Source organism: Anolis sagrei, chromosome 2 (assembly GCF_037176765.1).
Source record: "Anolis sagrei isolate rAnoSag1 chromosome 2, rAnoSag1.mat, whole genome shotgun sequence".
Taxonomy (NCBI): domain Eukaryota; kingdom Metazoa; phylum Chordata; class Lepidosauria; order Squamata; family Dactyloidae; genus Anolis; species Anolis sagrei.
Window position 1 is genome coordinate 207,864,710 of NC_090022.1, and position 25,396 is coordinate 207,890,105.

The window sequence follows — 25,396 nt, forward strand, 5'->3', positions numbered from 1 at the left end:
GCTGTGTGGAAGGGCCCTCAGATAACCCAGTTCAAAGCAGATATCTTGGGATATAGGGCTGTGTGGAAGGGCCCTCAGATAACCCAGTTCAAAGCAGATATCCTGGGATATAGGGCTGTGTGGAAGGGCCCTCAGATAACCCAGTTCAAAGCAGATATCCTGGGATATAGGGCTGTGTGGAAGGGCCCTCAGATAACCCAGTTCAAAGCAGATATCTTGGGATATAGGGCTGTGTGGAAGGGCCCTCAGATAACCCAGTTCAAAGCAGATATCCTGGGATATAGGGCTGTGTGGAAGGGCCCTCAGATAACCCAGTTCAAAGCAGATATCCTGGGATATAGGGCTGTGTGGAAGGGCCCTCAGATAACCCAGTTCAAAGCAGATATCCTGGGATATAGGGCTGTGTGGAAGGGCCCTCAGATAACCCAGTTCAAAGCAGATATCCTGGGATTTTCTGCTTTGATATTCTGGGATATAGGGTTGTGTGGAAGGGCCCTGGGTTATATATGAGTCCACACTGCCATATGTTCCAGTTCAATGCAGATAATGTGGGATTTTATTCAGCTGTGTGGAAGGGGCCTTAGACATTATTAGGGAGTAGAGAGAAGGGCGGGAAAGCCTCGATACAGGTGAGCGGAGAGGTATCAACGGGAAGGAGAGAGGGAGGGAAGGGGAGGCGTGGTCTCCGAAAAAGCCCCTTGAAACGGATGGCCACGCCCCCTCCCCTCATAGGCCGGCCCCGCCGCCTCCTCCTCCTCCTCCTCGAGTGCGAGCGTCGAGGGACCCCCGCCCAGTGCGCCTGCGCGCTCTTCCCCCTCCTCTCTCTCTCTCTCTCTCTCTCTCTCTCTCTCCCCCTCCCCTCCTCGCTGCGTTCCGCATCATCCTCAGCATCCCCCTCCCCACCCGCCCGCCAGCCTGCCAGCCGGTCATTCCTCTTTTTTCCCCCCCAAAGCAAAGGGGTCTCTGGGAGAAGCGGGGGACCGGGCTTCCCAAAGCGAGGCCAAGCTTCGAGGTTATTTCTCTTCGCCCCCCCCCCCCCCCGCCACCCCTTCCCCAATTCGCCTCCCTTGGCTGTTCTCTCCCTCAGGCGCCCCATACAGCACCATGCATTGGATGTCTCCCGGCGCGAGTGGATATTGCTACTCTTAGCCTGGACCCAGGGAGGAAAAAAAGCGGCAGCGGGCGAAGGAGGTGAGGCAAGGGGCTCTTGCACTTTGGAAGGGAATTGGTTGGCGGGGGGGGGGGGGGGTTCTTATGGAAAGGAGGCGCTGGGAAGGGGAGAAAGGCTATCCCGTTGGCTTAGACCTGGCTTGGTTTGTGGGTCTGAGTCTCCTTATCATCATCATCATCATTAATTTACTGACAGAAAACCACGGTATGTCACAGCAAGCGAGATCTATTATTATTATTATTAGTCCCACTGGGAAACTTTATTTCTCCCTCCTCTCCTGGCAAGGGACGCAGGTGGGTGGCCCAAAGGGCACTTGTTGGGCTCCCCAAGGCACAGAACGGAGGTTGGGTGTCTTGTTATTGGGATCCTATTTCTGAGTGTCACCATGTTATTTCCAAATGCTACCTTAGCATCATTATCTGTGACTGTCATCCTATTTGGGAGTGTTCTGTTGACCTGCAGGCATTGATTGAATTTTTTATACTGTTTTTATTTAAATTGTATATTTATGCTTTTGGTTGTAGGCACCATGGTGTGCCAGTTGTTAGCCTACCCGAGTCCCTGTCTGAAGTCGAGATAGGATGGGACACAAATGTCCGAAATAAATAATAAATAAATTATAGGCTTGTCATCCATGCACTGACAGTCACCGGTTGTGGGTCTTTTATTTCTGGATTTGAAGGTGAGCATGTGCCAATGCGTTGCTGTCCTGGCCCATCTTGAGGCGGCAGGGTGCATCTCCCTTTGTATGTGAGGCTCATGCAGCCACCGTGCCTGATTCCTCTCTGCCCTGCTCTTGTCTCCATCCTGTGCAGAGGAGAGCATTTGTACCTTCAGGCTGGTGGCTCTCACTTGCAGCTTCTTTGTGTGCACACTTGGTCTTCCCCTTTTGCAATCCTTTCAAGGGGAGATGAAAACACCAGGTATGGAAAAAAAATAGATAGATTTATGACCTTGACAATAGAAGTGTTTGAATCCAAGAGGGTTTTTTTTTTTTTTTTTGGAAAGAAAAGTTTTGTGGCTTTTCTATTCCTCGAGCCGGGTTCCTCAGCCAGCACATGCTGCTCAAGCCGTGTTTGGCGCTCCTGCCCTTGTGAGTGGGTGTGTTGCTTTCCTTGGCACTAGGCAGATTCCTGATGCCCAGAACGGCAAGGAGAGCTTTGGCAGAGATGCTCTGTGTCACAGCACGCAGATGAAGAGTGGTTTTTCCTTCTGATGAATAGCAGAAGGGATGAGGTTTTGCCGTCTTTCAGATGGTTTTTGCAAAGCATGTGTCGGCCAAGGTGAAGTTCAGGGCATTGAAAAGGGAGTTCATTGTTGAGAAGAGCATTGGTAATCTCCTGAATAAGACACTGATTTGGATGGATGCTATTCAATGGTTGTCATGCAGCCATTCTCAGTCTGGGCTCTTTCACGCTATCAAGTTGTAGTATTTTGCTTGCACCTTGGCAAGCGTCCTGAGAGATTTGTAAATTGAGGAGGCATCCTCTTTCCTGGATGGTAACTGTGAATAAAAAAAGTAAAGGTTACCCTTGACATTAAGTCTAGCCATGTCCAACTCTGGGGGTGGTGCTCATCTCCATTCCTAAGCCAAAGAGCCGGCATTGTCCTTAGACACCTCCAAGGTCGTGTGGCCAGCATGACTGCATGAAGCGTTGTTACCTTCCAGCCAAAGCAATGCCTATTGATCTACTCAAATTTGCATGTTTTTGAACTGCTAGGTTGGTAGAAGCTGGGGCTAACAGCAGGAGCTCACCCCGCTCCTCAGGTTCAAACTGCCAACCTTTCAGTCAGTAAGTTCAGCAACTCAGTGGTTTAACCCATTCTGCCACCAGGGGCTCCTGTCAATAGCCCTCCCTTAATTGTAAATAATTGTAAATATCCCTCCCTTTCCCCCAGTTTCCCATTTAGTGGGACTATGGCAGGTTAAGTAGAATCACAGTGCTACACTTTGGCCACCTTTCTTAAACTGCAATTCCCATAACTCCCAATCATCCAGGCTCATTGGTCATGTTTGTCCCGGACTATGGGAGTCATAGATTTGATGGAAACCACACAAATCCCTTTAATTTAATTATAATTTTATCGTTGATTTACTCTCTTGAAAAGTTATAGTACAACAAATCTGGGTAATGCCAGGTTAGGGAAGCCTGCTCTATTTGCCTGCTCTATTTCTTTATATATTTTAAGTGGGCATTTCCATATAAGTGACCCTTTTCCTTTTGAGGGATACTTTGTGTTGTTGAATGTGTCCTCTTTGCATTTTATGGAAATAGCATTCTGTAGGAAAAAAAACAAGCTGCGGCTTCTCATTTTGATACAACAGGCCCACTCACAAGCCCAGCAGAAGTGCATGAGGACTGTGTAGTTGAGTGCTTTAATGGCTGGAATCATTGGGTTGCTGTGCGTTTTCCAGGCTGTATGGCCATGTTCCAGTAGCATTCTTTCCTGACATTTCACCTACATCTATGGCTGGCATCCTCAGAGGTTTGTTCAGAGGTCTACATTAAGACTCCTCCTGTGGCTCTTTGGTTCACAATTTCATAAATGTACATAATTTCTACATTTATCTTACAGTAAACACTAGCTTGGAAAGTTTGGCCTCTGACCTAGAAGTTCTTCAGATGAAAAAGAGCATGGATGCACATTGTTGGGGAAAGGATGCTCTTATTTTTTCATGGCCACTGGAACCAATTGTGTAGGCTAAACCTTGGCTCTGATACAATCCCTACAAACATTTCACCCTTGATTTGCTTTCTTGAGAAGTCCCCTATTTTCATTGCAGTTCTGATTGAATGATGGCCTGTTCCCACATTGTTGTTAGAAGTATGCCTAATGGAAAAGCAACCTTGACATTGCATGTATCTGATAGACCTGTTTGAGTACACAGCTTTGTTTGAATTGATTGTTCATGCCTTGCCTTTTGAAGTGAAATGTTTTAGGACTCCAGTGCTCCTTCAAAATTTGCTATGCACATCAGCCTTCACACACTCCAGGGTAATACAAACAAAATTGGAGAAGTAATATAAATGTTTTGTAGATCTTAGGTGAATAGTCCTGTCATTTCGAAATAAAATAGTTCAGTTAGTAGAGGAATGGCAAATTACGGTGGAACAGGAGTACACTACGCCATAGGTATTCACTGGTTTGGTTCCAGGACTCCCACACTAAGATACCAAAATCTGTGGATGCCGAGTCCCATAATATATAATGGCATAGTAAAATGGTATCCTGTATATAACATTGCCAAATCAAGACTTGCTTTTTAGACATTTTTAAAAAATCTGTGGACGCAAAATCCATGAGGGATAATGTATCTGAGTTATAATGAAACATTGTGGATATTTTGTTAAATCAGTGGTTATCAACCTTTGATCCTTGAGTTGTTTTGAACTTAAACTCCCAGAAATCCCAGCCAGCTTACCAGCTGTTAGGAATTGTGAGATCTGAAGTCCAAAACTCCTGGAGGACCAGAGGTTGGGAACCACTGTGCTAAATAGTAAAATTGCCAAAGGAAGAATAAAGTTAGGAGTAAACCAGAGGAAACACTGGCAAACAACTATCAAGCTCCATAAACTGAGTGATTTGTTGGGAAAGAGTATTGTAATGCAGTATTCTATTGCTTGACACAATGGTGGTCCTCCATTGAAAGCAAGAATAATAATATCCAAGACTAGGAACTTCCCCTCAGCCTGAATTATAGGATTTTTGTTATGATGTCAACTGGAGAAGATGTGAGGCATTATAACATCCTAAATACACTGGATGTTATAATCCAGAGGAAAGAAGGGATGTAAACACAAATAAACAACAAAGTTGTGTGAAAGAGTGTTTCACTATACAGTAGTTGGGATGCAAAACTTCATTTCTTTCATTCATGCACACAAGAACAAAGGTTTTGGAAAGCACACATGCATTTGAAAAAAATTCAAAAAGGCATTATTTTCTCCTTAAAATACCTTGTTTTTCTGTAAAAGCAAGCTCTTTGTATGTGCAAACTATTTTTCTCTGAAAAAGGTCCTAAAACACCCAAACATCTTGCAGCGGTTAATCATTTCCTCAATGAGTTGTGATCTCTTCTTGTTCAATGTGTAGAGGCGTGCATTCTTGCTCAGATTTAGAAAATGTGTGATTCTTCCCCACCTGTTTCCATGTGTTTGGGATTTGTGATGTAGAGTATGCTCCTCTATCTGAAAATATACTTTCACCTTCCCGTATCTGAGATGAAGCTTCAATAAATGACTATCACACATAGCTATGTTGAAAGTCTCCTTCACAAGCTGGTTATGATTTGGTTGCAAATCTCCCTTAGGAGCGTTAGATGGAGGTTCAAAACATTCACAATTTCTTAAAGAGATCTACTGTAGTTTTTCTCCCTGTTTTGAAGATGCTGACATAAAGCAATTCAATGTATTCGTGTTTGGATCTAAAGAATAAAGGTGACCTATTTTCTCAGTAACAAACAGACACTTGCTGAAATAAGGGGAAGAGCTCCCTCCTTCTTCCTGCCTGTTTTTCAGAGAGAGTGTAGAGCAGAAATGAAAGTAAGACTTTCTGCTATGAATTTCATATACAACATGTCACAAATAAGATAAGAGCATACCATAAAATGGTACAGAACACCAATATTGGAGTTCACCTGTACTCTGAAATGTGGGTGGCTCCTCTCTGGATGTTTTTGTTCTAGCTGTTGCTGCTCACTATACATTTGTTTGTGTGTGTGTGTGTGTGTGATCTCTGCCTTTGTATTTTGACTAAATGTATTATTGTTATCAAATTTACTTCAATTTATGGTGATCCTATGAATGAGAGGCCTTTGAGTTATCTTATCATCAACATATTCAGCTCAGGTCTTGCAAACTCAGAGCTGTTGCTTCCTTAGTTGAATCTATCTGTAATGTGTCCTCTTTTCCTGCTTCCAAGAATTATTGTTTTTTCTAGTGAGACATGTCTTTCCTTAAGCAAAGTATGACGATCTCAATTTAGTCAATTTGTTGCTCTTGTGTGCATTTATTGATTCATGTTATTAGTTGAACTTTTCTCTAGCACCACATTTAAGGGGATTTTCTTCCTATCCATTTCTTTCAATGTCCAGTTTTCACAACCACATATAGAGTTTCAACATTCAATGGCGTGGGCAATCCTTATTCAACAATAGATGTCCAGATGTGATGATTTCACATTTCTCACATTAAAGGATTTCATCTTTCCAGATAGATTGACCAAGATTTATACACAAGGTACCACCTGCTTGAATACTGGGGATGATGGTGACTTATTGTATACTTTTCAGAGGGTGGAGCATTGCCATTGTAGCAGCTGCACAGAAAATTCTCTTTGGGGATGCCAGTTTTTACAAATGGTGTCTCTGTGTGAGCATTGCTCAGCTGTTTGCCTGGCAGCTTCCATACTTTTCGAGTGAACTCATATGGGCGAGATTGTAGGTGTGAACTGCCCACTAGTACCTTTTAAAACATTCAGTAATAAAACAAATGTGAATATTCTGTAGCACAAAGAAGTCTGTGTTCTAGTCATAAGCCACTAGAGACTTGGAGATGTTTCAAGATTCACACTGACTGCTTTCTTTCAAAAGCAGTGCATAGCATTCAGTGTTTGGCAGGAAAATAACGTATGGATTTTAGTGTTGCTGTTTTTATAAAAACCCTGAGACTCAGTTATTGATCCTGGAAACCCTCTTTTGAGCTTTTATTGAAAGAAAAAAAACATTCAGTGGCACACAGTGTCGCCCAGTCTACCCCAGTGTTTAATGCATGCTTTAAATAAGCTAGCCAAGGCATTGAACTGATTTGAATTCAGCACCTTGGAGAGCTCATTGTGCATATGAAAAATCTGGAGCACAGTTATTGCTCTGCTGGCATAGAAGCCATAACCTATGAATGCAGTAGTAAACAACTGAACTTCTATATTTTAGTGATGTAAGTAGTCCTTTCACTCATGCAAGTCCCAAGTGTTCTATATTGTTTTATTATTGCTTCAGTCAGTTAATCATCTTGCAGCCAGTTTTCTGATGAGCCAAAGTGGCAAGTCTGTCTGTACTTACCTAGGATGGCCCTCTGAAGGCAGATATGTAGTCTGTTTCCAGAACTATATGCAAAGCATCACCTACTTGCTAAAGTCAGCCAGAATTTGCACTTGCTCATGATAGATTTGGAGATCCCCAGGCAATCTCCACACTACATTAAGGTAGTAGTCACGGGGAGACATTGGATACTATTGACAGAAAAATAGATATCTCTAGTTGTAGTTTGGTTGTCATCATAAAAAGCAGACTAACCTTGACAGTATTGAAGACTGGAGACAAGTCTTTGCCCTCCAGTATCCCATGGTAGCTATTGGCCCCAGGCTAGCAAGTGACTGAGGCAATGACTATTGCTTTGTCTATTTCTCCATTCTGCTTGAATATCCAACAAGTGTAAGGCCTTTAGGACTCCAAAAATGGAAGCTGTATGTCATAAAATCTAGGAAAGCAGAAGGAGACAAGGAGTTTTTAATTTCAGTGGTCTTTATCATTGAACTTGTTCAGAATATGTGCAAGACACTGCAGAATCAAATATTACAATTGTCTATAATTTCAATAATATATATAGAATGCACAATTCTTTGCTACAGATGGCTTTATTCTCTTTCTAGATTTTGCACCAATTTTGTATCTCCTTTTGAAAGCCAGAATAGACATATTTGCTAAATGATAATGGTAGCTTTTGAAATGGGCTAATTTAATGGATTAGTAATTTTAAGTAGGACTTTGTGTGTCTGGCAATGTAGCAGGCTTTAGAGGTTATTAGGCTAGGGATTAAAACACAATGAACTATGCAACCCCCCCTCCCCCCCCCCCCCAATATTTTGCCATCCCCAAAGGTCATGTTTCTGAAAATAGAACACTATATTTCAGGGGTGACAAAATTTCTGCTTAATATGCCTTAAATTAAAAAGGAATGTACCAGGGGTGACAACTGCAGGCATCTAAGGGTCAAATTTTATTTAACTCTTCCTCTCTCCCATTGCCGACAGCCGCCCACCCTTCACAACAAGACCAAATACCTCTGTTTTTGAATGGGCTTTTAAAAAATTTTGATTTTGGAAATCCAAAGAATATACACATTTCATACTTTTTTAAAAAATGGGGAGTGCAGGGTTTCTTTTGAAATGGAAGCTTAACAATATAATTGTATTGGGGAATGGAGGCTGTGCTGATTCCTGTGGAGAAAAATCCAGTATTCTCTCACCCCTTTTATTACTCTTGATGTTAATCTGTCTTTAATGAATGTCTGGATGCCCCCTTGATACTGCTTCATTTGTAATCAGCTGTAAGAATCAGTGAAGCCCTCCTAGCCTTCTCTGAAGGCTTAACCATCCCTTGTTAATTTGGACAGAAAAGGCACACTGACTTGGATGTCTGACTTTCTTCACTCCCAGCAGTCTTGCCCTGGCTGACCTGAGATTCAGAGGAGACTCCCCAGCAGAATTGGATGAGGCTTCAGAAGGATTATTGGACCCCGAGGTTCCCCTCACTTTCTTAATGGGATACTTTATTGTCTCCCCTGAGGCCAGCTCTTGTATGATTGATGGGATATCTTTTTTATCCTTAAATAAAATTCAGTTCACTTTATTATGCATTAAGTAAAATTGCAGGATTTCTGGAGATGGAAGAAAGACAAAGGTTCCTCCTACCTATTTCCCTTCTTGGAGAAATGGTGGGCTGAGAGAGAAGGGGCCAGATGGTAAAACTGCTGGCAATCTGCATTGAACACAAAGACATTGGAGAAGGGGAATTCAATATATTAGATCTTAACCGTTCCATATAATCATTTTAAAATATCTATCAAGAAGACTCCCACTCATTGCATTTCAAAAAGGAGACCACGTTTCAGTATGCTGTCAAAGGAATACCTCGTAGGGTAACAGAGAAGAGGCATATAGAAGCTCAGTATCAACTCCTAGGGTGGTATACATAAAAGAGTCAGTGTGATATTGTGATGAGAGTGTTGATCAGGGACTTGACAAAATCAAATTCAGGTTCCCATTGCAATGTGCAAATTATGTATATATTTAATACCCCATGTTTCTTCTGGCTTACAGATGCTAAAAAATAAAAGCTTAAAAATGACAAAATTGCAACACAGTGAAATATGTTTGCACATTAAAATGCCATTAGTATCTATAAACATTAAAATATAATAATAAAGTTAAAAATGCACCACACTTAATGAGTCACCTTGGGCTAGATAATGTCTCCTAGCCTGATCTACTTTGCAGGTTTTGTTGTGATGATAAATATGGAAGAAAGGAGGCGAGTCGACTGCCTTCAGTTCTTTAGTGAAAATGTGGGTTAAATATGCTGTATATTTCAGTAATAAATGAATTAGCATAAGGCATAAGAAAAGTATAATAAGACCCCTGTAACTGCAGAACCTGTATCCATGATTTAACTTATTTATGCCCAGTGTTGAAATGATATCTAGAAATTTGCTATGTCCTCTAAACAATTATATGATGTACTGTACATAAGATAAAAGTAAAGGTTTCCCCTTGACATTAAGTCTAGTTGTGTCCAACTCTGGGGGATGGTGCTCATCTCCATTTCCAATCCAAAGAGCCAGTGTTGTCCATAGACACCTCCAAGGTCATGTGGCCAGCATGACTGCATGGAACACCGTTACCTTCCCGCCAAAGTGGTACTTATTGATCTGCTCATATTTGCATGTTTTTGAACTGCTAGATTGGCAGAAGCTGACCCCCAAACCATTGGGTAGTTTAAGTATTGTACCTTAACTCGTATTTTAAAAAAGGAATGATCTCTGAGTAATGTGGTGAAAGGCAAGATCTTAATCCATCCTGGGAGAACCTAAAGAAACTCTCTCCACCAGTTCTGGTCTTTTGGAACACCTGAATGGGAAAATAACAGCAGCCAGGGGCTGCTTGCCCCTTGAGGTGGGACTAGTTCTTTATCCTCTTGATATGACCTGTGGCTTAACCACAAGTCATATCCAAATCCTTAATTTTAGCCCCAAAGCCTGTCCTCAACTTCTGCAAAAGGTCAACTTATACATGAGTATGGATGGTACTTCTAGAAGTTACCACAGAGTAGCACTAGATGACTAACAAATTTCTAAAGAGAATGCTTGTATCATTGTAGTTTGGCTGGACATATTTATTTATTTATTTATTTCACAGTTTTGTATACCGAGCTTCTCAACCTCGTTGAGGGACTCAGCCCGGTTTACAGCCATAAAAACATATACATTCATTAAAATATCATATATCACAAATTACAAAACAACTTTAAAAACACTAAATATAAAACTACAGTGGTCAGTCGTCCTAACAAGATGGATCTATATCCACTTCTATCCAGAGTCCTATGGTGTTGTCTCATTCCTCGAAGGCCTGACTCCACAGCCACGTCTTCACCCGTTTCCTAAATGTTAGGATGGATGGGGCGGTTCTGGCCTCCAGAGGGAGAGAGTTCCAGAGTCGTGGGGCCACCACCGAGAAGGCCCTGTCCCTCGTCCCCACCAGCCGCACTTGCGAGGCTGGTGGGACCGAGAGCAGGGCCTCTCCAGATGATCTTAGTAATCTTGATGGTTCGTAGGGGAGAATACGTTCAGAGAGGTAAACAGGGCCGGAGTCGTTTAGGGCTTTATAGGTCAACACCAGCACTTTGAATTGTGCTCGGAAGCTAATTGGCAGCCAGTGGAGCTGGCGTAACAGCGAAGTGGTGTGCTCCCTCTATCCAGCCCCCGTTAGTAATCTGGCTGCCGCGCGTTGGACTTGCTGCAGCTTCCGGGCAGTCTTCAAAGGCAACCCCACGTAGAGAGCGTTGCAGTAATCTAAGCGGGATGTAACCAAAGGCCAAGTCAGCCCTCCCAATGTACGGACGCATCTGGCGCACAAGTTTTAATTGTGTGAAAGCTCCCCTGACCACCGCTGAGACCTGGGGTTCCAGGCTCAGCGATGAATCCAGGAGAACTCCCAGACTGCGTACCTGAGCTTTTATTGCCGCGCCATACACCCTTAGATAAAGGCATAGACGTGTTCGGTTTGGCTCGCTGGGCTCTTTCCTCCACACGCTCTCTAGCCATCTCTTTGTTCGCTTTAGCTCCACCAGCTCCTCGTTGAACCAAGGGGCAGGTTTCGCTCGGCGACTTAAGAGAGGGCGCTCCGGAGCAATCGTGTCTATTGCCCTAGTCAGCTCCCTATTCCAGTGAGCGACCAAGGCATCGACAGAATCACCATCCAAGGCAGCGGAAACATCCCCAAGAGCCATCAGGAATCCTTCTGGATCCATAAGCCTCCTGGGGCGGACCATCTTAATGGGTCCACCACCCCTGCGGAGGTTAGATGTTGCAATGAGTCTAAACCTGATCAGATGGTGGTCGGTCCATGGCAAAGGAGAGATTGACAACTCCTCCACACCGCCACCTTCTTCCCAGCCCTGACAGAAGTCCAGGTCAAGTGTGTGTCCAGCACAGTGGGTAGGGCCAGATACTAGTTGGGACAGCCCCATAGTTGCCATGGTGGCCATGAAGTCCTGAGCCGCTCCTGAAAGAGTGGACTCCGCATGTACATTGAAGTCGCCCAGCACAACAAGCCGCTGGGACTCCAATGCCAGGCCTGAGACAAACTCTGCAAGCTCAGGTAGGGCTGTTGAGGTGCAGCGGGGTGGTCGGTACACCAACAACAGCCCTATTCTGTCCCGGTCCCCTAGCCTCAGGTGGACACATTCAGACAAGGTCGACTGTAAGGCTGGGCCTCTGATCAAGGAGATGGAATCTTTATAGACTATTGCAACTCCGCCTCCCCGCTCCTCGGATCTCGGTTGGTGCTGCACAGCATAACCTGGTGGGCAAAGCTGGGTGAGATTCACCCCTCCAGCCTCCTCCAACCAGGTCTCCGTGATGCACGCCAGATCTGCCTTTTCCTCCAGTATCAAATCCTGGATGATTGATGTTTTCCCATTGACAGATCTGGCGTTCAACAGCACCACCTTCAATCCCGGAGGACCGTCTACCTTGGAACCCACGTTTACCAAGTCAGGAGCACATTTTGGAATTTTCCTCAGCATTTGTTCACGAATTGGCCGAATTAGTTTTTTATTTCTCCCTTTCCTGTATCTCCCCCTCCCCATCATAACTTCTATGGGGGGCCCCCGAGAACTGGAACTCTCCCCCTCCCCACCTCCCCCTTTCTCTACATCACGACACTCTAGAATTGCACTGTTATATAGCATATCATTAACCCAGCCCGATGGCAAACTATCAATTTCATCGTTCTTATAGTTCCACTCCTCTGATTCATAGAACCATCTCCAATTTTCCCCGGCCATTTGACCGTTACTGGAGAAAATTATAAAGTGTGTGATGTAAAGTGTAAATGGAAGCTTAACACGACGATCCACATATAACATTGCAATTAGCAGTCCACAGGAGTTCCTCCGTGGATTGTGAGTTCCTGACATGGATCAGCAACACGGACTGGGATCTCATTGTACTACCTAAGCTAGTCAAACTATAGTGTGTTCAGTTGAAATCATGATGGAAATGTTAAACTATTGAACTATTAGCAGTAAGGGTTGGAGACTGCTTTTTTCTGGATGCACCCATTCTCATGTTTAGATTTTCCAAGTTCTAACTACACAAATAACTGCTATTACTCAGGAGCTGCTGCATAAGAGTCTGCTGGCTCCTAATGTTCAATACTGATGGTCTGTGACCTTTTCCCTTCTCATTGCAGCACAACTTAATGGTTGAATGTTCTTTACTGTGCTGGGCTGCAATGTGCATGGGACTGGTCAGGATCTACATTACCATTTTTCGACAATACATTACCGCTCTTGTTGGCCCACTGCCCTTATGAACTGTCTAAATAAGTGACAATTGTGCTTTTTTCCTCCCATTATGAAAATACATTTCCTCATTCCTAAAAAAAAAAACGTTGTGTAATCAAACATGCTGTCAACATGTTACAGCCTTTGATGCTCATTTCTCTTAACATAACCTAGTTATATTATCTATGAGCCTGTTCTGTGTGTACAAATATGTGAAGATTAATTGAATGCATGTATTGGTAGATTGATGTAGATGGCAGAGGAGGGGATTAGAGAAATAAGTTGTACGGTCTTTGAATGGTGATGTTGTGGATGGAATACATTCTTTGTTAGGGAAAAATAGAGCACTCATTTACGCAATCTGTTTTACACTATGGTATCTTCCTTTTTTCCCCCTGCATGATCAACTGCAGCTATCATTTTAATGCTTGATTATGTCAAATTGTTATCATGGTGAATCTATTATCATAGATCATTCTCTTTTATCATGTCAGCCTGCTACCAAATGAAAGGGAGCAGGCTGGGATGTGATAAGGAAGAGCAATCCATGGTAATGTGTCTGAAGAGTGATGGTTTTGCAGAATAAAGCAATCCGTTGATCGTTGCAGTTCTATCCAATGAAATAATCGTGAACTTCAGCCCTGCTAGACAAATGGACAAGTGGTAATGTAAAACTACATGTGCCTTACATGGTTCTAGTGAAAGCTCACTTTGCATTCTCTGGCTTTCCTAAAGCAGCAGAATGGGATGGCTAGAGGGCTTGTGCAGAATCTGGAAAATCCAGATGAATGAACTTCAGCTCAAAATGGAGATGGGATAGAGAAAGATTGGCTGGTGGATTTGTTTGCTGCAGTTGCAGTAAATATACCCCTCCCAGAGGTGTCAAGCATTATGTTGAAGTTCTTTTGGTTCTGCCTACCACCTGGATGGCTCCTATACAACCCAGAGCAGCTGTGGGAGGAATGGTTGTAAAATGGAGAATAGATTTGCCACACCATGGCAACAGTCACCCTTGAAACAGAGCTAGAAAATTAATAGTAAGTTTTAATAAAAGATCAAATGGAATGGAACATGAAGGGCAAGTGCAAGAAACCTAGGAAGGTGATTTATGGCAGGTGGAAATAGGGCTAAGCAGGCATGTAGCCCTGGGGGGGGGGCATAGGGGCTTCAGCCCCCAACCCAAATTCTCATGGTGGTCTGCGAGAAGGCCTTACTGGTACATTCTCAGTATATCCCATATGTATGGGGGTATTGGGGTAACGATACAAAAGATTTGCTAGGGTAGATCCTCTTTCACCCAGACTCAGCCCCCCCCCCCAATCAAAATCCTGGCTACGGGCCTGGGGCTAAGGGATTTTTAAAGTAAACAGCTACAGCTCTGGGACCTCCCAAATACTGTAGAAACTCATGCATAAATCTCGAAATTTCCATTAAAATTGACCTAAAACTTGGGTCAACTTATTCATGTGTCATTAGAGATGCTGCTCACAAAGAATCATCCTCTTCTCTGGGTGAAATGGCCAAAGGTGAGGATTTAGGCCATTCTAGTACACTAAAAGAAGTCTCGACCTCTTCTACTCTCTCCATTGTAGTGCCACTTCTTTCATTTTAAATGCTTTATTTGTCCATGGAAATAGTATGTGCACAACCAGCAAACATACTATAGGTCTGATATTTCATTGCTATCCAACAATACATGCTACAGTTGGCCATATTTGTCTGGGTTGTTTTACTGCAGCCAATCCTTTAGTGAAACAGAATATTAAACTACTTTTACTGAATTAAATTTGTCACCCTGAAATGGAAGTAGTAGTGCTGTACGTAACTTAAAGGTACAGTTACATCTCAGCAAATGAAAATTGAACTTTTGCTATTAGCTATATCTGGTACAGCTCTCTCTAGTTATGCAGGCATTTAAAAAACATTATTAATGTGTATAGTCATTTCATTCCATCAAATATAAGCGAAATGTATATGTTATTTTCTTTGCATGATTCCAAATATTCCAGTGAAATGATTTCCACATAAAGTTGTGTTTGAATATAACATTTAAGCCAAACATGCTAAATTGGATTGCAATGCTGGAAAGCATTCTGCAACATCACTTATGATCCCTTTAAGTTACTTAAAAATACTTCACTGCCATAAGCCAGGAATTCTTAAAATTATTCACCTGCAATCCCTCTGCCCAAGAAATGTTTTATGACACAGGTATATGAAATAGGTATAATAATTAAGCATGTACTGACAATAGATCAACATCTGCAAGGTTTGCTAAACAGAGTGGTTTTCCTTTTTATGGAGCAAGGCTGAAGCATTTTCTGCAGCATTCAATGTACATTCTACATGTTGTCGCTAACAGTTCCATGTAAATGGGTAGTGTTTAGAAACCTTTTACCATTGCGAAATACTTCACAACACCAGTATCGAGCAAAGGGAAACCCATTTGGAGTTGGGACCCACAGTTTGAAAAACTGTGCTATAAGTGACTGGCTAATATTATAAAAAATATTCTTTTCTCATCTGTCTCATCTTCGATGAACTTCAACCTATGAGAAAGAGCATAAACAAGAGCACCTAAAACCGCGATTCTCAATCTGGGGGTTGGGACTCGTGAAGGGGTCTTGAGGGTCAGAGGGGTCGCCAAAGACCATCAGAAAACACTGTATTTTCTGTTGGTCATAGGGGTTCTGTGTGGGAAATTTGGCCCATTGGTGCGGTTCAGAATGCGCTTTGATTGTAGGTGAACTATAAATCCCAAATGTCAAGTTCTATTTCCCCCTAACTACCAGTGTTCACATTTGGATATGTTGAGCATCTGTGCCAAGTTTGGTCCAGATCCATCATTGTTTGAGTACAAAGTTCTCTCTGGGTGTAGGAGAACTACAACTCCCAAACTCAAAAGTCAAAGCCCACCAAACTCTTCCAGTATTTTCTGTTGTTCATGGGAGTTCTATGTGCCAAGTTTGACTCGATTCCATCATTGGTGGAATTTGATTGTAGGTGAACGATAAATCCCAGCAACTACAACTCCCAAATGACAAAATCAATCCTCTCCCCAATCCCACCAGTATTCAAATTTGGGCATTTCAGATATTTGTGCCGAATTTGGTCCAGTGAATGAAAATACATCCTGCATATAAGATATTTACATTACGATTCGTAATAATAGTAAAATGACACTTATGAAGTAGCAACGAAAGTAATTTTATGGTTGGGGGTCACCACAAAATGAGGAACTGTATTAAGGGATCGTGACATTAGGAAGGTTGAGAAACACAGACCTAAAGCATGGAACACTTGTTCTTTTATCATTGAGTGAGATGGTATCCCATTAGCGAAAAGGTATTTGAAGTATTCCTTCAAATGGAATGCTGCTGTGCCAATTCAAGTTAAAATCATGATGTAGTTTTGTTGAATTATTCTTTTCTTTAAAAAAAAGAATTATTTATCAGTAACTACAGTATGACCGTATATGCAGAATCAATATCCACGGTGTATTGTTGAAAGCTTTCATGGCCTTTGACAATATCCACAGTATCCACAGTTTTACTTATTCACACATGTGCTCCAGGAGGGGATAAGAGGGAATGGAGAGGGTGTCCTTATGGCTGTAAAGCTTTGAGGATGGACAGTGGGTGAATGGGTGGTATGTTGAGGCTGATGAAAGAATTGAAGAGATTCTGGGTGGAAGTGGAAGCTGACGGGCCTTACTGGGCACTAAATTGGTGAGACAGAACATAACCAGGCAGTAGAGGGACAGGTTGGGGCATGATTGGCCCTGCCTTGTGCTGCAGTGGTTGCTTTGGGAGAATAGGGGAAGGGAAAGTGAGGCAAAGCAAGGCAGCCTCCTGGCAGGGTTCTTCATCCCTGGATGAGATTGGGTGAGTGGAATTGAGCCTGGGTGAGGTTATTTACCCCTTGGCCATGTTCTGACCCTGCTTGCCACTAACCTGCCCATCCCTGCCACAAATGGCCCACGGAGAAGCCATATCCCTTTGGTGCCCATTAAAGCCTGCCAGCTTCTCTTATCATTTTCCATTGAAAAAATAGTGTTTGCTATGACTTGCAGTTTTACGTTTCCATAGTAAATTCAGGAACATATCTCCCATAGATAACGCTGTTGTTGAACTATAGCTATTCATTGTCAATGCTATCCGAAAACTGAGTCAGGATTATTTTTTTGGTCCAGTTAACCTAGTTTTCTAAGTTCTAACCAGTAATAGCTCTCTGGGGTTTCAGGCAGAGATCTTTATTATCTCCTGCTATCTGAACCTTTTTACTAGTGATGCCAAGGATTTTCATGCCAGGCATTTCTTCTAGAGTTGTCTTTAAATATCTTACAGCAGCTGGTTTACATAAGCTACTTTATACATCTAGCATATTTTGCAGATGGAGTTTTTCTCTTATGAAGACTTTAATATTCGAAATGTATAGGAGAATGCTCTTCCCTGGTTACATTTAGTTACACCGAGTTCCTGAATTTTTAGGTTAGCTGTTGTTGGCTAATTAGAGTTGCTAAGGGGCAGAATAACATTTTCTCTTTTCCATATGTTACATTTGAAAATTAGGTTGGAATTTGAAGTCTAATGTAGCTAACACTTTTATTTTAAGATAAAGATTCAGCAAGCTGCTAGGATATGTCCCCAAGTGACCATTGTTTTCACCAATAATATAATTTAAACAGAGGCTGGATGGCCATCTATTGGGGATGCTTTGAACGCGATCGTCCTGCGTCTTGGCAGGGGGTTGGACTAGTTGGCCCACGAGGTCTCTTCCAACTCTATGATTCTATGATAACCCCTTTTACTGCTGAAGAAGGATTGATAGAAGGGAAAATAGGTCCACAATTACTTGTCTAATATTTGGAAAAAGTACACACACAGGAATAAACTTAAGTATGACAATAATGTAATCTTTTATCAATATGTCATTTTCTGACTTTGTTTTAGGGAAAATATAGCAGCCTGGAAACAAATGAGAACACATTTATTTTGAAACATTGAAGCCTGACTCGACTTCAGTACCGAAATAGTTGACAATGGATGTAAGCAACCCAGCTTCCCTCCAAAATTACAATTAAAATATAACAACAATTGGAATCAATTCATAGATCAGATAGTATTTTCTGTTGGTTGTGGGGGTTCTGTGTGGGAGGTTTGGCCCAGTTCTGTCATTGGTGGGGTTCTGAATGCTTTTTGATTGTAGGTGAACTATAAATCCCAGCAACGACAACTCCAAAATGTCAAGGTCTATTTCCCCAAACTCCACCAGTATTCATATTTGGGCATATGGAGTATTCGTGGCAAGTTTGGTCTAGATCCTTCATTGTTTGAGTCCACAGTGCTCTCAGGATGTAGGTGAACTAAAACTCCCAAATTCAAGATCTATGCCCACCAAACCCTTCCAGAATTTTCTGTTGGTTGTGGGAGTCCTATATCCCAAGTTTGGTTCAATTCCATCATTGGTGGAGTTCAGAATGCTCTTTGATTATAGATGAACTGTAAATCCCAGCAACTACAAATCCCAAATGACAAAATCCATGCTTTTTGAGTGATAGTCACTCCTTGGGGGAGTAGGTGTATTGTCTCCAAATTTGGTGGCAATTTGTCCATGGTTTTTGAGTTATGTTAATCCCACAAATGAACATTACATTTTTATTTATATAGATTATCTTTATTTATACCCTGACTTTCTCTCCGTAGAGACTAAAGGTGACTCATACTCCACGCTAGGTACAGTTAAAAGGTGCAATACAAAAGTTAAGAAGCAATTAAATAGTTGCAGTGCGGTAAAAACAAAATTAAAATACAGTACATATACTAAAATAACATTTAAAACTCACATTCCCCCAAATCCCACCCACTGAACTCCTTGAATTAAAAACCACAGCACCCCTGAACTGATCTTAAAAACCTTCTTATTTAAAAGCCTGCCTGAATAAAAAGGTTTTTAGCATGCCTCTGGAATGACAGCAGGGAAGGGGCCTTTCTGGCTTCCCTAGACAGGGAGTTCCAGAGTTGAGGGGCAGCCACTGAGAAGGCCCACTCATTCCCACCAACCGAGCTTGAGATAGGGGTGGGATCGAGAGAAGGACCTCTTCTGAAGATCTCAGGGTTCGAGCATGTTCGTAAAAGGGAATGTGGTTGGCCAAATAGCCCGGATCTGAGATATCTAGGGTCCTCAGACCTTAAGGTTCTGAGACATCTAAGGTCATAACCAGCATTTTGAATTGTACCCAGAAACAGACTGGCAGCCAGTGGAGCTGTTGCAACAGGGGGGTTGTCCGCTCCCTGTAGCCAACCCTTGTGAGCAACTTGGCTGTGGCTCTTTGAACCAGCTGAAGTTTCCAAGAACTCTTCAGAGGCAGCCCCATGTAGAGCATGTTACAGTAATCCAGATGGGATGTAACTAAGGCATGTACCACCGTGGCCAGATCTGGCTCCTCAAGGAATGGGCATAGTTAGTGCACAAGTTTTAATTGGGCAAAGGCCCTTCCAGCCACTGCAGATATCTGGGCCTCCAGATTCAGCACCCAATCCAGGAGGACCCCCAAACTGTGGACCTGTGTCTTCAGGAGGAGTGTAATCCCATCCAACATGGGCTGGATCCCTATTCCCTGGTCTGCCTTCCGACTGACCAGGACCACCTCTGTCTGGTCTGGATTAAATTTCAATTTGTTTGCCCCCATTGAGTCCATCACTGATTAAAAGCACTGGTTTAGGGTCAGGACAGCTTCTTTTGCATTAGGTGGAAAGTAGTAGAGTTGGGCATCATCCGCATATAGGTAGCACCAAATTCCAAATCTCCAGATGACCTCTCCCAGCAGTTTCATGAAAACGGAACCCTGAGGAACCCCATAGGTTCAAAGAGGATTTTCCCAGCACCACCTTCTGGGTATGGCCCTCTCATGTTTTAATCTAATGTTCATAATTTTATGGTTAATTTTGTCATTGTTGTGCTGTATTTTGTGTTGTATTGACTGGATGTGTTATTAATTGTTTATTCCATTTTATGTATTTTACTGTATTGCACTTTATTGTATTAGTTGTATTGTGAGCTGCCCCAAGTCCCTTGGGAAGAGTGGCAGGATATAAATAAACTTTATTATTCTTATTATTATCATGGGAATTGCTGTCCTCCCATGCTTCCATTTAGTCACCTGTGTATCCGTGGCTTGATTTGTTTACCTCTCTCTTCAGCTGTTTTGGGATTATAAAATAAGGATTAGAGCAGTCCACACCAGTTTATCACAACCAAGCCTCGTGTTTTCGTTTCTTTGTTGTTGTTTTTTTGGGGGGGGGGGAGGTTACCTGCAGGGATATACAGTCCTCTGTAGCAGCACATTTTTCCTCTGATTGCAAATTTAAGCAAGACCTTTTTAATATGTGTTTTTCTGCCAGTCTTGTAATCCAGAATGCATTTTCACTGAGCATCATCTAGCCACCACCCCTTTTATCCCAGTTTTTTATGGATTTTAGGGCCTGTGTAGAAGGGACCCCAGTAATTATATTTTTTCCAATTAGTGAGCTGATTTGAGTTCTACTTTTTCCCTGCCATTCTTAGTATGTGATATTTAAAATCTAATCATAGCTGGATTTTATACTTCACAGTTATAGTGCTGTGATTCTACTTTAAATTCCATGACAGTTTCCTTTCAAATTCTGGGCTTACATCAGAACTTGATATTATAATGTACATTCACATGGTTACAGCGTATGTTACATCCCTTTCTATGGGTGCATCTGTATTGTAGAATTATTGCTGTTTGACACATACTATGGGCTCATGGCAGTTGTAGTTTGGTGAGGCAGCAACAGGCTTTGCCAGTAAAGGCTAGAGACCTTCTAAAACTACAACACCCATGATTCTATAGCACTGAGCAATGACATGATTGCAATACATGTCTTCAGATTTTTGTACATCTACTCATAACATACAGATGTCAAGGAATTTTGTGGAGTAATGAGGAGCAATACAATGTTGTGATGTAAGAATGTGCAAAAGTTGATGTTACAGGATGGGGGGATGAAATAGATCAACTACTTCCATTTTGTTGCATGTTTTCTATTATGTCCATTTTGGGTTTACCCAAAATAATTTGGGTGATCATGGCAGCTAACAGTCTTTTACTTTATGTTGTTAAGGCATTGTTTCATGTTGTTTCTTCTGCGTGGTACTGTGAAATCCACACCTGTGGTATTTCCCTGCGTCCACGCAGCTGACTCGGATCTTTCTTGAAAGCTTTTCCTAATTAGGGACTCCAGCCCCGCCCATCTACTCCTAATAAAGCCAGGCAGCGGGGCTTGGAGCCTTAATTCCTTTTGTCCGCGAAAGCAGCAACAACTCGGTGTTCTCTCCTAAAACAACTATTGGTTTGACTCAAGGACTCCAGTTTGCCTACTCTAACAGACAGCAATTCCAACTTTTGTTCTGGGACCTTTGTTTATCCTATTTAGGCTAGTGGGAGGACAAACCCACTCCCTCCCTCTAAAACAAAAAAAAAATGCCGTGTCCTCTGAGGCGCAGGCTTTTTTGCCTTTGGCAATGGGCAGTAACTTACCTTCTTTTTCTTCTGTTCCCCTCGCTCAGAAAGCAGGAGGGAAGAAGATTTTTACCAGCCTACCACCCCTTCCAGACCCAGGAACTGGTAGAGCTTGTGGCAACAAACTGCCACTGTGGCTTTGTGCCAATAACTTTGTTTTGGGTTGCAGCCACGCCTCTCAGCTGTCTCTGTTTTTTAAGGACAGCTTGCTCTCACTGCCCGTGCTTTCTCTGCCCCATTTACCCCAGCAGGCAGTGGACGCTGCAACGATCCCTGCCATGCTTTTGCCCCCCTCAGGGGAGGGGAGGCTCAAGGCAGCCACGCCACCTGTGTGAGTGATGGCTAGCCAAGGCTTTGCCTCCACGCCCATGGCATATAACACCTTGGAGGGGCCTTTGGGTTGCAACAATTCCTGCCATGCTTTTGCCCCCCTCAGGGGAGGGGAGGCTCAAGGCAGCCACGCCACCTGTGTGAGTGATGGCTAGCCAAGGCTTTGCCTCCACACCCATGGCATATAACGCCTTGGAGGGGCCTTTGGGTTGCAACAATTCCTGCCATGTTTTTGCCCCCCTCAGGGGAGGGGAGGCTCAAGGCAGCCACGCCACCTGTGTGAGTGATGGCTAGCCAAGGCTTTGCCTCCACGCCCATGGCATATAACGCCTTGGAGGGGCCTTTGGGTTGCAACAATTCCTGCCATGTTTTTGCCCCCCTCAGGGGAGGGGAGGCTCAAGGCAGCCACGCCACCTGTGTGAGTGATGGCTGCCAAGGCTTTGGGTCTAAGCCCATGGAATATAACTCCTTGGAGGGGCCTTCGGGCTACTATCCTCCCTCTGCGTCATGCTGCCTGGGAGCTTCAGTGACGGCTCAGAATGTAAGTACTGTATCTTTTGGACCCCATCTCCACTTGGCCCATGCCTCAACAGGTAGGTTGCTACTCTTTTGCATAGGCAAACTGCACCCTCCTTTCCTTTTCAAGGATTTGTAGTCCCTTCTTTTGGTTTTCAGGAGTTTATTAAAACTTTTTCCTAAGCTCATTCTGGTGCTTCCTTCAGCTGCAACCAGTCAATGAGTCTGATGTAGATTCTGACTCCTATGAGTAGCAGATTTCTCCTACTCTTGAGGAGGACTTTTCCATCCCAGCTTCCTTAGGGGATGTGTTACCTAATTTTTCCTCCTTGATTGCTTAGAGGATCTGCTTTTCTCAGTTGAGCAACAGCAGAAACAAGCTCCAAGTACAGTTCTCCCAGTTCTCCCAGCACTTCCATATTCGCTTAAGCTTGGAGAAAAACAAAGGGCAACTCCTGTATCTGTGTCTGGAATTTCTAAGTTTGTAACTGCACTTTACTGCATACGCACCTTTTCAGCAGAGTGGTTAGTTAAGCCTACTAAACTGAACTTTATTGTGGTCAAAGTTGTTTAATCCACTGTGATAAGAAGATCCACCCCACTGCTAGCCTACTTACTTGCATGATTCATTACCATGCTTGTCTGGCAGCCTCTCAGGTGCTCTTGTGGCATAGCTCAGCACCTTATTTGGATCTTCTTCCCCTACAACATCAACAGATCCCAAGGGCTTTCTGTCAGTAGTATCTCACCTTAGCTTCTCATCACAACGCTACGGCTAAGCACAGCACCGATACAGTACTAAGGTGTTTGCTGCTGTTGCAGCAGCCATCCACCAGCATGTGTAGATCCTCTACCCTCTCCAAAGTAGGCAGAACAATGGCAGGATAACTGCCCATGGCAGAACATAGCCTGCTTCTAAGTTTGGCGTTTTACCACAATCTAGCCTAGAGTGTGGTGGCCAGCCCCTCAGCTTAATTATCCAGGGGTGACAACAAACTAAAGGGAAAGAAGAAGATCAGGGCCAATAGTTTTTTCGCATGCATTTTCTCTTCTTTAATAGCCTCCAACCCTTCAGCTCCAGTTTTTGGAGCTCCACCTCATCATTTTTAGGTGCATGGCATTAGATCTCTTCTCACTCATGGGTGTTGGAGATTACAGAGCATGTTTATGCAATTGAATTTTTCAAACTGTCCCCAGTAGGGACTCTACGGGCCACTCCTCCTCCTGTGTTATAGCAGGAGGTAATTACTTGTTTCAAAGGAGCAGTAGCTTCTTTACCTCTTTCTATGTTTCCTTCTTTTTCCTTTTCCCCAGCTGTTTTTTTGGTTTCCAATAAAGGCAGTGGGCTTTGGCCAGGTTTGGACCTTACAGGATTTTATGCATATATTGCATATTGCAAATTTCAGGTATTGTCATTACCAACTATCCTCCCTCTGTTATCCAGCAAGACATGGTTCAGTAGCATTGATTTGAAGGATGCCTTTTTTCATGTGGTATTAGACCACAAGACGGTAGATTTTTGTCACTTTTTACTAGAAGTCAGGTTTTTTCATTTCAAGTTCTTCATTCTGGTATCTCCACAGCTCCACAGGTGTTACTAAGGAGATGGCTGTATGCCGGCTCATCCCTGGGTGCACGGGGTAGTCGTTTCCCCCTATATTTATGGCTGGTTGCTGGTGCACAGTCCTGTGAGTATCTACAGAGGAACATTCACTTTACTCTGTTTTTATAGCAGATGCTTGGTCTTTTTATCAACAAGGTAAAATCTCTTCTTCAGCCTATCCAAACAACCAATTCATGGGGCCTGTATTGGACTCTTGGCATGCAAGGGCCTACTTGCTAGAAGACAGGTTTCTGAATCTGCATTCATTAGCTCTTTGAGTCTGGCAGACGCCATACATCCATGCCAGGGATGTCCAGTGCTTTTTGGGACACATGGCATTCACCACAGCTGCCACTCCTTTCTCCTGTTTGCACCTTCGGCCTCTCCAGAATTGGTTTCTTCGGGCACTTCATCCCATGCAGGATGAGCCCAATGAATGTGTCATTGTCCCTTTAGCCATCCACAGGTCTCTCAACTAGTGGACTCATCGCTCCAATCTCTGTGTGGGCGATGTTAGCAACCAACACTTCCCTCTCAGTGTGGTGAGCTCACCTCAAGGGTCACACCATCCATGGTCCTTAGGCGGCCATAGAGGGCATGGAGCACATCAACTATTTGGAGTTACTCGCAGTAGAAATGGTACTGCACCTTATCTGTCATTTGCTCATGGACAGTATTGTCCAGCTTACCACCACGATTGTGATTTGCTTGCCCTCATCATCAGAATCTGGGACTGGTATATCATAACCATCAGTGCCATTCATCAAGAACTCTCTTGCTGGCTCCCTCAGTCAGACAGTTTATACTGACCACTAATGGTCCCTTCATCCTTCCCAGGCATGGGAACTCTTTGTCAGATGGCAAACTCCCCTTCTGGACTTGTTTGCCTCTCCTGCCAACATGAAGTGCCAATTCTTTGGAGCACGTCTTACCTCCACCAGACAGGCTGTTGGGAGATGCCTTCCTCCTGGATTGGACATCCACCCTCCTGTACATCTTTCCACTATTGCCAGTGCTGTCCAGCGTGGTCTCTCGTCTTCAAGCGGAGCAGGTAGATTGCATTCTCATCACACCATGGTGGCCCCGCCAGCCATGGTTTGTCATTCTGCTCCAACTTGCAGGCAGCTGTTACATTCAGTTGCCACTCAGACCAGACTTGCTGGCTATGGGCAACAGCCCAGTCCGGTACTCCCAGGTCACTCAGTTCCGGTTGACGGTGTGGCAGCTCCAGCCTCAGCCCTCTCTCAACCAGTAAAGGGCATTTTGGACCTTGCCCTGAGCCCTGCCACTAAACATTGTTACATTTGTAAGTGGTGTCATTTTTGCATTTTTTCACAAAAGCAAGGGGTTCAGCCTCTGTCTGCTTCCACTTCCCTCCTCCTG

General features: G+C 43.4%; 1 protein-coding gene across 3 annotated transcripts in view; it reads left to right on the top strand.

The window, feature by feature from the left end:
- The first annotated feature begins 861 nt into the window (after positions 1-861).
- The window catches only part of PLPPR1 (phospholipid phosphatase related 1), a 159,985-nt gene continuing 135,450 nt past the window's right edge, over positions 862-25,396 (top strand). Inside the window, exon 1 of one of the 3 annotated variants that reach the window (XM_067464363.1) lies at positions 862-1,191. The gene's annotated coding sequence lies outside the window, so the exon portion shown is untranslated. Of the gene's footprint in view, positions 1,192-17,996; positions 18,067-25,396 lie in introns of those variants that run through there. The other 2 variants (XM_067464365.1, XM_067464364.1) reach the window with 2 other exon arrangements.